Below are 15,370 nucleotides of genomic sequence, written 5' to 3' on the forward strand. Positions count from 1 at the left end.
ACTGCCTAGCTTCGCTTAAGTTTTCAAAAAACTTTGCAGAAATTGAATGATTAATTAGTTGGTGATTGGCTCTTATGTGGAGTGCTTAGGGCCTGAGCTTAAACAGTCTGAGTGAATTTAGGTCACGCAACCATTAATGTAGCATTCGCAAACGTATTACTCGCTAGGTTGTTCGAACTGCAAAGGCTTCATTAAAAGTATAAATCAAATAATATATTTAATCAATTTTGAAATTACTTTTTACAAATCAATACAATATGTAATTTAATTTATAACGAAATATATATTTAAACTTCTAAATCGTCAAAGGAATATAAAACATGAAAGCTTTGTATAAGTAATGGTGTCTCGTGTTATGTTTATTTTTATGTTTTTTTTTTAAATTTATATTATTAATTTTAAATACATTTCCTTTTTATACAATGTCATTCTTTAGTAGGTAATTTATTAAAAAATAATAATTAAGAGGATTAATTGCTTTTTAATTTGTTTGGTAAAAATCTATTAAAAGGAGCTTATGAGCACCTTTATTTGACTATTTAAAAAAGGGAAATAAGTCATGGAAGTGGTTTGAACGTGTGTTTATCTTTGATAAATTTGATAGTAGGAGAAAGAGGACTCGGCTTTCACAGCGGTTTAGAAACAAAGGGAAAAAGAATATACAAGAGCTTGGGTTGGTGTCTATAGAATAAAGATAATCCAACCGCAGCTACGGTAATCTTTTTACAAAACAAGCATCAACTATAAAAAAAAAATGTATTATAGTCGGCTGTTGACCCCTAAATGGCGTGCCCCCCCCCCCACCCTCGCATTTCGGGGTCTGGCTACACTGTAGTTCCGCCCCTGCTCATAAAGCTACCTCCCCTGTACACATACCAAATGACGTAATCTTTGTTTACTTTTTCACAAACAATTGTTTATATATGAAAATACGGTGTCTAGATTAATCTAACAACTCTAAGGGGTTTATTCGAAGGGAATAGTGTTTCTTTTTGTTACGCTCCAGGGTCGGTTTACGACCTCACAAAATATCAAGGGGGGGGGGTGGGGGGGGGTCGTTCGGCAAAAGTTTTTTTTTCGTAATATAGCTCATGTAAGGCGCCGGTCAGTCGAGGTCAGTTCTGACCCTCTCTTGATGGACTTTGCGACCAACCGGTACCTGCCAAATTTTGAATTTATATAGGTATGTATATAAGCATGTGTATATGTTAGTTAGTTGCACAAAAATTTTTAAATAATTAAAATGACAAAATAACGACGGGGTTGTATTAAGTGGGCTAAATGTTGCAAAATGATACCAAATTTATGTTTATAGGATAAACGATTCTCTAGATATGACGGTTTTAGTGTACAAATTGCGGGGACAACTAAGCCTATGGAAAATGAAAACAAAAATTGGTCACGTCGAGAGTATAGAAGAAAAAAAAGGCGAAAGGAAATAACTCTGCGCAGTCGCACAATTATAAAATTTTCAAATAAGTATTTTTTAATGCATTTACAACTGCATAGAGTACCTTCAGTTATAAATACGACATCTTGCCATCTGGTTTTGAACGTGAGGGACAGCTTGGTCGTGGGATGACCTACGATCACCAGGCCGGGTACCGATCTATCAGTTTAGTTAGCGGGCGTACTACATACTAGACCACACTGTCCAGTTGTGATAACATTTAACAAAAGCTTCGGGATACGGGGTCTGAAAAAACGTCTGGCAACAATGAGCTTTGGATGGGGAGGGGAATGTGTGTAAAAAAGAGTGACATTTTTTGTGGACGATGAAGGGCAGATTTAATTCCGTACCACGTTTATAAAAGCAAAAGGTACCCCAGGAATACATAGCTAACTTATCAACCATACTTTACATACTTTCAACTTCATTTTTAGATGTAGTATTCGAAAAATCAATAACACTAACTTAACAAAAGCAACTCAATTAGCACCCGACTCAAATTCAGAAAGCCCCCCCCCCTCCTTATACAATCATTATTTGAGTGTGAGTGGGTATCAAGCAAATAAATATAGGCCTTTGTTTACAAGGGTATGTTTTATTCTTTAGCAAGATAAACTAATGGGATATGAAATAAATGAAGATTATCAGTGTACACATTCAGCTTGTTACAATAGAATGTGTTTTTAACTAATATTTCTTATATTAATAAGATTTGGATCCCACAGCCTACTTGGTGAATTTAATCAACCACTGTTCAATTAATAATTTCTACCTTTGGCTTATAATGTTTAAGACAGCTTAGATACATCTTTATTTTACATTTTAAATAGACCTAATGACCTAATAATATAACACAAATACAGCGGAATACGAAATTGGAGAAAGGTAGTATCGATATCGCTAATACTTAGACCTACGGGGTCTATTTTGTTAGTCGGGTTTTACAGCTTGTGAATGTCTGAAGAAGAAAGTAAAAACATTTGTGAAAATATCATTAAAAATGTACCGACTCACACTAAATTCAAATTTTAAGTCTGAATGTTTTCTTATTTTAATTGATCTAAATACCAACTGATATAGCGACAAAACATTAGCGATACCGCTTTTCTCGATTTTAGATTTAAGCCTCTACTCTAATGCATTAAGAAAAAGATAATTTTCGTTGTTAAAAAATTAAACTGAAAATTGTAGTCTTACTCAAATCGAACCTAGGGTCATTATTTTTAGTTTTAAATCATTCTATGTATAACTTAATATCAACTTTGTGTTGAGTTATCGTAAGTCTAATTCAATCATTAGTAGCACGCAGGACAGGCCGCAACGTATTAGCTCAATTCATACAATTTTTACTATTTTAAAAAAGGTTAATTTATTATCTTTGAATCTAATCATTTACTAGTTTAATTATTAACATTCTTTAAGAAAAAATGTATAAAAATTGGTGACATAATTCCTATAAAACGAAGGAACATGAAAATGCGGTATCGATACCGCTAATACGGTACCTAGTTTGTGAGACATTTTGCATAGTCTGCTAAACGGATAAACCTAAAATAAATATGCAGTTAGAAAGCTGAATAAAAAATAAAGATCATCCCACTAAAAACAGAGTTAGTCTCAATGTTTTACTATTTTAAGTAAATTTTTGAAAACTCACCTTTTAAACTCAATATGAGATTAACAAAAACAAGTAAAATAATAACCGCTGCTAATAAGGCGGGCATATATGATTGGAATCATAATCGCGTTCTTTCGTTTTTTAAACGGTTAACATATCAATGCGAATGACTACATTTGAATTAGAATTTTTTGTGCACGAAAGGTTTAAAGCCTGTGACGTCATATTTTATTTACTTGTGCAACTAGCTAGTATATATATTCACATATAATTTTTTACCTCCCCCCCCCCCCCTACGTGAACTAACACATAAGTTATTATGATTCTCAACCAACCTTTTACCTCAGGCATATTTTGCAACGTTGAGTTAATGTAAATTATTTTAAATTCCCCCCTCCCCCGACGGCGATTGCTTTAAACTGTGCTAAGATAATACTAACGATTTTTATCTACAGTCGGTTATAAATACAGCTTGATGGAGCATGTTTTCTCTATCATGAGCAGGTTTACGTCATGGTGTCACCCCCCCCCCTTCCACCCTTGTCGGGATTTGTCAAATTTGCTCTTAAAAGACTATTTAACACTCTAATTAACCACTTATTTAAGTGGAATTATTATTTTTCTCTATAAATTTTGCTAGATTTTGCCTTGGTGTCACCCCCCTAAATGGTGTCACCCGGTGCGGTCCGCACCCCCCCCCCCCTCGCAACGCCCCTGAATGTAGGTGCTATGATAGTGATAAAGGGGATGCCATTGCATTCAGGGTCACACGACCATATGGTGCTGGTGGATTAAACACAAGACTTGATTAAACATACTGCTCTGTTTTTACTTTCTTGTATGCAAAGTATAGAGGGAGTATTGTAATTGTGCACAAAAAAAAAAATCTCAACATTTTACACCTCCATGAGTCAGAAAAACATAGTTTTGCAATTTTGTCTGTATGTCTGTGTTTGTAAATTTGTTGTTCTGTATCATCTTTTCAGTGATTTCTGGTAACCGTAAGTGGAACTTATTCTACTTATGTTATTCAAAAGCCTATAACTGGAGTACTGTTTCAAACAGATGAACGAAATTTCACATATAAGTCAAATATCTATTTATCAGCCTTCTTTCAAATTTTGTGTAATTTCTATTTACCGGAAGTAGTACTTTATGCTATTTCGATTTCTAAAAAAATGCATATGAATTTATAAGTACTAATATTCCCCACTATTATACACGCATTGTTTGCTGTTCACTTTGTGTGCCGTTTTTTTTCTACGAGATTCTATTCTGTTTTAAAAAGTTCAATTAATTAAAAATGGATTAAAAATCATGCCTATATCTATACCCCGAGTTGCCATCCCCCATAGTGTTAAATAAGAATATTCAAGAAAGTTTAGGGGAGATCACTCCTGCTTTATTATGTTTGAGTTTTAAAAAAAGTTTGGAATGGAATTTGTGGCAGTAATACTGGTTTGTGTATTTACAATATATTTAATTTTAGAGTAAATGTGCCGAATAGCTTAGGGTTTGTTTGGAGTTTGTGATGAATTAACTTTTTTTTTAGTAGGTCACACAAACTTAGTAAAATGTTATCAATTAATTAAATTATGTTGAAAGTATATCTCACTATATTATGCTTAACTGACACTCTCATCTGTGTTTTTTTCTGCTGCAGTATGCATCATTTATTACAATAGCGATTTGTGTGGACAGCAAATTAGGTCATGCATTTAAAAAATGGTAACACTTCAATGTTATCATAATGAGTGAATTTCTTTTCTTCCGAGATTGCAGCAAAGCATGTTATATAGGCAAGTTATAAAGTTTTATATATATATATATATATATATATATATATATATATATATATATATATATATACAAAATATCAAACAAAGACCTGTGGCAAATTTTAAAGCAACAGCCAATAGAGAAAGATATTAAGGCCCGAAAATGGAGATGGATCGGACACACGTTAGGAAAAGAAAAAGAAAACATCGCAAAACATGCATTGGACTGGAATCCCCAGGGGAAAAGGAGGGTGGGCCGGCCAAAGAAAACATGGAAGAGAACGGTTGAGGAAGAGGCAAAAACAGCTGGGCTCTCATGGGCACAGATTAGAGGGGCAGCCCAAAACCGAGTCCGCTGGAGATGTGTGGTTGCAGCCCTTTGCTCCCCAGGGGCCATAAAGGAGCGATGATGATACATATATATATATATATATATATATATATAAGGCTGGTGGAAGTGTGTTAGTCATTTCATCATTGCTATAAATTTTGGAACCATAAAAAAGCACAACAGCACATGCCGTGCATTTTACTTGCATCACATATATCTAATTTTAAGTAATGGGGTACGGTTTATTTATATAACGACTTACAATTTTTGTATAGTTGGCACAGTTTTTATTCTTTCGCATAACGTGAATAATATTAAATACACGCATATTGCCAAAATATTAAACAGATCAATGTCAAATAATATATTTGCTTAGATTCCTAGAAAAATTGAAAAGTTTAAATAATTATGCCAGCGGAGGTAATTTAAAAAAGAAATTCAACTCACGTTAATTAAAAACGGACTTCCAAGAGGACATTATTGTTGAAATATTATAATTAGCATGGATTGATATAGTGCAGTATGGTAGTTAAAGCATGGATATTTTAAATACTGCCTTTTATTTATTATAGTCACTGAACGTACTGTTTACTAATTATTATTTTTAATCAATAACAGTTTAGAAGCCGCTCCTAAATGTCTTCTATGTTTACTTCTATCTGTCGCTTTGCGGACAAACAGGTTTTTTTTTTATAGTCGTTCACTTTATTAAATCAGGGGCGTCCGCCGGCGCCCGGCCATGGTCGATTTTGCGCGATGGGCTATCCAATGAGCGTTAAGGGTTAGGATTAGCCCCGGGTTAGATTGTGAGCACTATGCGTTTATGCTTGAACTTAAGTTTGTGTTTATACAATGTGTTTTAGTTTGCGTTTAGGTTTGTGTTTAAGTGTTGCCTTAGCGTTTGCGATTGCTTTTTCGGTTGTGTTTTTTTGCGTTTGCATTGTGTTTGGGTTTTCTGTTTAGTTAATGTTTGTGTTTGTTTATGCGTTTTGTTTGCGTTTGTGTTTTCTTTTGTGTTTGTGTACTGCATTTGTGTTTGTGTGTACGTGGTTTTTTGCGTTTAAGTTTGCATTGTGTTGGTGTTTGTGCTTTCTTCAGTGTTTGTATTTGCGTTTTTATGTGTGTTTTCTTTTGTGTTTAGTTCTGTTCTGTTCCATAGTTGGAACAATAAAAATGATTCCTCGTGGGGGAGCAGGAGAATGCAGCCAGTATAGATGTATATAAATAGAGAGAGACGGAATGAGAGAGAGACTAGCATAACAGGCACGCGTTGCTGCGATCCAGTTATACAAACCAGAGCAGCAAAACTTTGCATATTGATTTCATCCACATTTTATCGATCGTGTTATCTGTTTTGTAAACCCGATTTTTAAAAAAATTTAGTCTATGCTGCTCTAAATTTCTAGGATCTGACTTTTAATACCATTCAGTTACTTCCGAAAAGTTTGTTTTTAGTTGTAATTTAGTTTAGTTTACTTAAGTATTGTGTAGTTTAGTTTATATTTGTTTAATTTGATTAGTGTTTTCTTTTTTTTTTTAGATTTTGGTATAAGTTAATTATACAAATTGATGTTAGATTTAAGTTTTGCTAGATTATGAGTAGATTATGAGTTATTTGAACTTAGGTCAGGTATTTTTTTTTAAAGTTTTTTTTAAAGTATTTTATTTAAAAGTACCATACTTTTTAAATGCATCCTACAATAGCGACACTGTGAGCATTACACTAGATGACTAAACCGAATTAGAGACGCACACGGCTTGGTTTACATTAACTTAGTTTTAGAAAACAAGATCACACCTATAAGAATTTAGGATTGGTAACTTATTGATGAAACCCTTCTTTAATATTTAGTCAGATTTTCCTATTACTCACTTTTATTTAACTCACTTCCTCTGTCAGTCGTCAGTCTGTCTAGATCGAAACGGCCTAGCGATATTGCAGGCACTTTTAACTGACTGATACGGTTCGTAGTTGGTACGTGGGTCAAGACATGAAGACAATGCATCATGACATTCAATTTGAGTTTCAAGTAGAGTTGCCTGAAAGAAACTTGTGTCATGAATGAGATTAGGTGCATGGTTTAGGGATATGCCTATGACTATATTTTGTATAAATTAAAGTACCAATTCTGGATAAAAATCCGTTTTCAATGTCATTTTTTGTTTCCGGTTAAATTGAATTAAGATGGTGATTTTGGTTTTAGTTTAGAGAAAATAGACAGCACTATCAACCTAGCGCCCGTTGTATCCTGCCTCGACGGGCCATTTTTTTCGTTGTGTATAACATTTTGGGGAAAAAAAGAATACTATTCTCTACATAAATATGTATTTTACAGTTGTACACATAGTGCAGATGCTCTCATCTAGCTGAACAAACAAAATAAATAAATACACAAGCTCGAGTTTTAGTAGAATATAGAACAGGGGTTCCCAACCTTTTTTTTACTCTAGAGCACATTCTAAAATATCGGTAGGGTGGCGGGCACCACCTATTTTAAATCGACAAACTCCTTCCAGAGGCGTAGCGACCCTTCCCGTCACCCGGGGACGAAACTTTCGATTTGCACACCCCCCCCCCTCAAACTTTCGATTTTCACCCCTCCCCCTCAAACTTTCGATTTGCACCCCCCCCCCTCTCAAATTTTCGATTTACACCCCCACCCCCCTCCCTCAAACTTTCGATTTCCATCCCCTTCAACCTTTCAATAATGTGTATGAAATAAATTCTGTATCTGTCGAATAGTGAGAGGCGGGCACATACGAATCGTTCCGCGGGCACCATGGCGCCCGCGGGCACGGGGTTGGGAACCCCTGATATAGAAGGTCGGCATGGTCGAGTCGGTAAAGCTCATAGTTGCTTAAACTGAAAAGTCTCGAGTTCCGGCAGATGAGGCTCGTTAGCTGGGGACAGCCACTCTTCTAAAAGGGACAGTCAGTCTTTTAGGAAAGATAACTCCAAAATCAAACAACTGCTGCTTTGTAGTTTGTTCTTGGAGGCTATGGAAGCAAATCCAAAGAGAAACGCAGGGTGTAATAGGAGTCACTAAAATTAAGAACGAAGAAGAAGTAGAATATAGATGACATAAACTTACACATTTTAATTAAATGTGTTGCCACTGTATGGCAATACCTTACTCAAAATATTACCCTTTCCACAACCCACTGTATAACTCGTTAATTTTATCAGTAATTGTTTTGTTATGCATTTACAGAAATACTACGTGACACTGGCAAAACAGTTAGGAGCAGTGAAAAAAAATCAAGAACTTGGGTTGCACCTTTCACCCGAAATGCTAGAAAATTTCTCTGATGAACAGTTAGGGCAACTATATGAACTTTTTAAGGAAGCAACAAAAACTGCAAACCCTAAAATTATAACTGATAATAAAAAACAACTATAATCTTTCTTTTAAGAAATATATTCATTTTATGTAAAAAAATAATAATTTGCTGTTATTACTATTTTAATGTTTTTAATTTGCATTTTAAAATGTATATATATATATATAATATATATATATAATATATATATATATATATATATATATATATATATATATATATATATATGTTACGGTCAAAGCCCGAAGTCGGCCAATGCTAGGATTGGCCGGCCAATCCGCGCATTGGCCAATATCGCCCCCCATAGGTCGGTCAAAGTCCGAAACTTTGCTTGATTTCGGCCTTTGGCCGGCCAATCCGCAGACTGGCCATGGTGGACCGGTCAAAGTCTGAAATAGCTCTTGATTTCGGCCTTTGGCCGGCCAGTCCGCGGACTGGCCATGGTGGACCGGCCAAAGTCTTAATTAGAAGATCATCTGGCTAAGGACGACCGGCCAAAGTTCGAATTAGAAGATCATGAGCAGATTGTGGTTTTTTTTTATGCCGTAAGGATCATGAAATTAAGTTTTTATTGATTATTAATTAAAGTAAATGACAGAAGCATTCACATTTTTTATTGTACTATAGTCTCAATCTATCAATATCATCATTTGTTACAACAATTGAACTTTTATGGCATTTAGAATTACATATCAGCTTGTTATTTTTACACTTGCAGCGATTTGTTGTGCACTTAGTTGTGCAATTGCAGCGAGTGTAGCCTTGGCCCCCAGTCAATGATTGTGAAGATGCGATGGTTCGTAGTGATTTTTCCTCAGTGCCAACTGACGACAATAAGAGCAGTTTTTCGTGAAGAATTGAAAACTCACTTTTAGCATAGTTGTTTTAGAACACCATGTACCGTTCCTAATTTGTAGAAACCGCCCTCGACGCTCATGACAACTGCAATCACGCTTCGGGGATCACCGTGACCTCTGTCAACATCTGGAAAACGGATGCGTACATTGTCACCCACTTCACCATCTTTCAATTTTGTATTTGATGTTTTAAGCATCTTAGCACCTTGAGTTTTCAAGCCAGTATGAGCTGCTGACCTGTGTTCCATGATGTCTTGTTTGTTGTGACACAATCTGCAGGTAATGTTCCCTCCGTACCCTTCGTCTGCTTCATTGGATATTCCACAAATAGCATGGATATCGTTGCCACAGTATCCAAAAGAATGAGCAGCACTACAATGTTTTTCACAAACTATACAAAATCTGTTGGCCACATAATTGTCACGCAACTGGTCTGGACGTTCCGCCACGGCAGTAGATGTGTTAGCTGAGGATGTCGTTGCATTTATAATTTATGGCAACCTCCATTTCTTGTTCAATGTTCTCAAGATCTTCCTCAGTAACTATTTTATCGAGAGCCCATATATGGAAACTAACATGGATTTACATTTTTTTCTTTTGACAGCCATCTGCTATGTCTGTCTCATGGTCTGACGGCCCTTTTGATCCATGTCGCCTTGCATATAGAATGCTATATAAACAAGAGCTAAACAATACGATCACAACTTAGTCTAGATAGAACATTGGCCAGGACATACCGGCCAGTGCGCGCATTGGCCGGCCAATGTACAAACTACGCTGTCAAGTTTAAGCGCTTCGGACTTTGGCCAGTACGTCCCGGCCAGTGCGCGCATTGGCCGGCCAATGTACGAAATACGATCTTAGTGCTAAGTTCTTCGGGCTTTGGCCAAGAGAGCCGGCCAATGCGCGGATTGGCCGGCCAATCCTAGCATTGGCCGCACTTCGGGCTTTGACCGTAACATATATATATATATGTATATATGTATATATTGTTTCGTAAGAGTATGTGAATGTTATTTTTTGATATGTGTAAGTTATCACTAATTCAACCTTACCACCACCCCCAAGCGTCTACGAAAACTGACTTTTATGGACTTGAATCATGAATGATCATATACATTTCAAAGTCACAATGAGGGTATCCAAACTCAACAGCATCTGAGATAATGAGCACTAAACTTATACTCGCAGAAGGAAACCTAAATATCTTCAATTGCTACTGTCCACCTGATAAGGACTTGGAACTGGGCGCATCTCTCTGCCAAACAGCGAAGAGTGCCTGGTTGTGGGAGACATGAACAGCCACTCTTAGAGCTGGGGTTACCCTGACCTCAATGCTAAAGGAGAGGAAATTGAAGAATGGCAAGCAGAAAATAGGCTCATTCTTCTAAACAAACCTGATGACAAACGAACTGTTTACTCAAGATCATGGTTAACCTCGTCTACCCCTGACCTAGCTATTCTTACAAATGGCATATAAAAAAATGCAAAAGAGAAATTGCAGATCAACTAGCCACTAGTGACCACCGACCAATCCTGATCCACATAGAAACATCAAATAGGCTAATTGAAGCCTCCTCCCTCCCTAGATGGAACTACAAAAAAGCTAATTGGGATTTCTTCTCTTTCCTCACAGACTCCTACATAAGACTACTAAGACCAATCAACTGCAAAACAAAACCGGTGAACAAGTCGTACACCGCCTTCTCCAAAGCAGTTCTGTTAGCAGTCAAAAAATCTATTCCAAGGGGAGCAAGAAAAAATTACACCCCAAACTGGACCCCAGACCTCCAGAAATTCCATGATGCTAGAAACACTAGAAGAAAATCCCACTGTAGAAAATAACATAAAATTAAAATCAGCAAACGCATTATTTAGAAAAAATTATCTAACTGCATTTAGAAAAAGCTGGCATGAAAAAACGGAACATACCAATGTGTATAGAGATGCTCACAAACTCTGAGAGTATTGCAAAAAGGCCAAACCAAGAAGAAAAGACAGCTACTCCCATATCAATGACATAGAAAACACAAACGGGAAAGGAAGCAGCTAGAGAATTTATAAACCACTTCAGCAAAATGGGAAAAATAAAAATATCAGCCACCAAAGAGTAGAAGAGGTTTAAAAAAAACTGAAGTTAAAGAGAAATTACAGAAAATTTCTTTCCCCCCCCCCCCCCCCTTCTCCACTTGAATGGTAGCTCTGATTAGCATGAAGGAGCTTGGAGAAGCAATGAAGCTCCTCAAACTAAAGCAAGCTCCAGGCCCTGACAAAATCTCAAATGATATGCTCTTGCAACTAGGCCTTATTGCTAAGAAAAAACTTCTCCAAATATTAAATGCTAGCTGGAAATTAGGGAAAATCCCAAATATTTGGGGGAAAAAAAGCAATCATGATACCCGTTCTCAAGATAGGAAAACCCAGGAACAAAGTCGATAGCTATCGCCCAATAAGTTTAACTAGCTGCGTCTGTAAACTGATGGAAAGGGTGGTAAACAACAGACTGACCTGGTTTCTCAAATCGAACAATCTACTAGCAAATGGATAGGTTGGCTTCAGGAAGTGCAGATCTACTGAAGACCAAATCACCTACATTTCTCAGGAAATAGAGTATGTCTTCCAAGGAAAACAAACCAACCTCAATAGTGACAAGGTCTAGGACAAGGTTTAATTCTAAAGTTAATAAACCATTAAGTATCTCATAACATTGTAAATTGGGTTAAAGGTTATCTAAACAACCGAAAAGCATCAGTCTCCACGCAAAGAAAAAGAAGTAATACTGTAACTATAAAAAAATGGAGTCCTGTTGTGAGTGGTGGTGATGGGGTCGTAAACCAACAACGTTAAGGGTGTACAAATACAAAAGCCGCTTGTTTATTTGTACGGTGGCACACGAGCACACAACACGTCGTTCGAGTCAGTCCTCCCCGGGCTTCCAATCCCCTGTCATATATAGTCTGTCTTGGCCTTGGGGGTCTGGCCACGGTCAACCTATGGTGTCAGCCTCAGGTAGGCGTCTTAGGGCTGCACCCCGCGGTCATCTTCCCGCGCTATTAACAGTCCGGTCTGTTCAGGTCATACTGACCTGTGGGGTTTTTCCCGTTGGTCCGTCCTAGTCTGTCATTTGATACCCGTGGTACTGTCGAGGTCACAACATCTCCTCTACCATTCACCAAGACGCTGGTACAGCGTCTAAGAAGTAAGATACCGCCATCCCGTCTATGTCATACCAACGGCACAGGTCAGGTCATACACACAAAACACAGTGATCTAACATGTACACACATTGGACAAGTATCAAGAAAACAAATGCAATGCCAGTCGTGCAGGCAGCAACAGAGATGATGTGGGCAGTAGTCCTTGTACGTCGGTCGAAGTGAAATGTCCCAAGAATGTACATAGGTGGTGTGGAGTGTCCCAAGATTGTACATAGGTGGAGTGGATACTGTTCCTTATACATGTGTCAAATGTAGTGTCCGCCGAGTTCGTTAAGTTCTGAACGTTTGAGTTCGATGATATTATTTGGGTGTCGGAAGTGGGCATTCGACTGGCGTAGTGCTATTCCTCTTATCATGTACTGGGGCCAGTGGGCGTGTTGGAAGTAGTGCCCCTTACGTCCTGAATATGCGACTACGATGGTGGGATGTTGTGGGCTGGCCGTCCGTGTTGGGCCCATCCGTGACGTAGCATCGCCATTCCACTTGTGCCTCGCCAGGATCCGTAAATATGTCAATAGCAGGTCCCAAGTGTGCGGAGGTCGCGCTGATTGCAGGTGTCTTACAATGACAATATGGGAGAAAAGAATAGTCCCAGGATTTATCGCTGGGGCGGACCATGTGTTTATAACACGCTGTTAGAGTATGGCTGGTCCGTTTCTTTGACTTTGGAGACAGCAGCTGCTGAAGTAGACACGTGACGTATAGATTTCTCGTGGATGCGGTAGTAACTTTAACACCAACATTTCGTACCTCTCCTTTACCCCAGATTTCCACACCCCAATTTTGTTTGGCCGTACTTAACCCTCGGACACTTACCTGTTCTGTTCATTTGCGTCTATTATTTCTATATCTAGAGTGTACAACGAAACATTTTACAACAAACGAAAACATACAAACCGTTTACTCTTGACGTCCCTGTAGCTATCGAGCAATAAACTACATCCGAGACAGCGCGTCCGCCAACACATTCTGGGAGCCAGGTATTGGTTCGATGTCAAATCTGTAATCTTGTAAACTGAGTGCCCAGCGTGTCAATTTAGCGTTTGATAGTTTCTTGGTGTTCAAACCGTTAAGGGGTGCGTGGTCTGTGCGTAATGTAAAGGGTGCGCATGCCAGATATTTGGTTAACTTATTAATTGACCACACCACCGCCAACACTTTTCTCATTAATCTGTTAAAGATGGCTCGAGCAGCCATGAGCCCGAAGCTCATATAGTTCCATTGGAAGAGGCCGAAAGTAGTTATAAACGCTGTGTACGGTTTCGCCTCCTCTCTGATGGGGATTTGCCGGTACATCCGTGTTACGTCGAGTTTTGCAAAGTATTTAGCATGCGTTAGACGGGCGAGCAGATCCTCAAATATAGGCATGGGCTCGGCATCTGGGATTGTGATCTTGTTTAGTTGTCTGTAGTCGACAACTAATCTGGTTTCCTCGTTCTTCTTCTTGGCTAAAACAATGGGTGCCGCGTACGGTGACTCCGATCTTTCGATTATCCCTTTTTCTAGGAGCTCAGTGATTTCTTTACGAACGCCGTCTCTATAGTGTAGTGTAGGGGGATGTTATACTGTTGTAGTTTGATGGGTTCGCAAGACGTTTGTTGAATGTCGTACACTACGGTTGACGTTTTGCTGGGTGTCGGTGACAGCGTGTCTTTAAAACTTTCCAGAGTTGTTTTGGTCTGTTGTTTTATAGCGGGTGGTCCCACAATGTCCATAGCTAGTTTTTCGAGGGCTTTGTCTGCAATGTCCGTCTGTTGTAAGGGGGCGGGGCGTGGCGTTACTCGCTCGTTACACCTACACACAGAGCATGATCGAATGTAAGCCGCCATATCTTTGTCCATCCCCGGCCAGTAAAATCCTGCCTGTATCCTGCGTTTAGTTTCCCTTCTTCCCATGTGACCTGCTAGCGAGTGGTCATGAGCTTGGCGTAGGATGTGTGGTCGGTATCGTTGCGGGGTCACAAGTTGGGTGATTTCCTGCTTCTTATCCTTAAAATTGTTGACAACTGTGTTGTTTTTAATGGAGAATGCATGTTCGCTGGCTTTGGATGTAGTCACCGAACCTTTCTGCGCTAGAAGCAGTAACTTGGCTAGAGTGGGGTCTGCCTTTTGCTCTGCCTGAAATCTACCGGCGTTCCAAATGGTTTCGGTCGTTGTTAAGCCATCTGGTGTCAACTCTTGTGTATTACTGTCGGGCCTATCTTCCTCTCGCTTAGTCGACTCCTGGTTATTGTTGTTGTTGGCGCTGTTAACTTCCTCACCCGCCGGGCTAGTATCAGATATTAGGTTCCTCTTTTGCTTTTCTTCTCTTTCTTTCTTTCCTGCTCTTGTTTCCATCATGTTGATTTCTGCGCGTGAACCCAATCGTCTACTTCTTCACCTGATAGTGATTTCACTCCTCCTACATTCCCTATAATTAGATCATATGGACCCTTTTCAAAAACTACTGCGGTTAGTCTACCTGATACGTAAGGTGAGTCGATCTCAACTTTAGCTGTCGGCCAGCTGTAGCGTTTGCCACCAAAGACCTCAATAAGTTTCCTTCTGCCTGTGTACTGTTCCGGTTTGACGAAGTTCTTTCTGACTGCCAGGATTGTAGCACCTGTGTCCCTTATAGCGTTGAATGTGTGTGATCCTGCTAGTGACGGGAATGTTGGTAGTTTGAGTCTTGTATTTGCCAGAGCTGCGATGTAGGCTGTGTCAACTGTTGGGTTTCTGTTGTCTCTGTTAGGAGTAAACCTTCCGTTATGTCCGTCCCGATTTCCTCTGTTGTAGTT

This window comes from Physella acuta, unplaced genomic scaffold (assembly GCF_028476545.2).
Source record: "Physella acuta isolate Inbredline_101_S28 unplaced genomic scaffold, ASM2847654v3 ptg001236l, whole genome shotgun sequence".
NCBI lineage: Eukaryota > Metazoa > Mollusca > Gastropoda > Physidae > Physella > Physella acuta.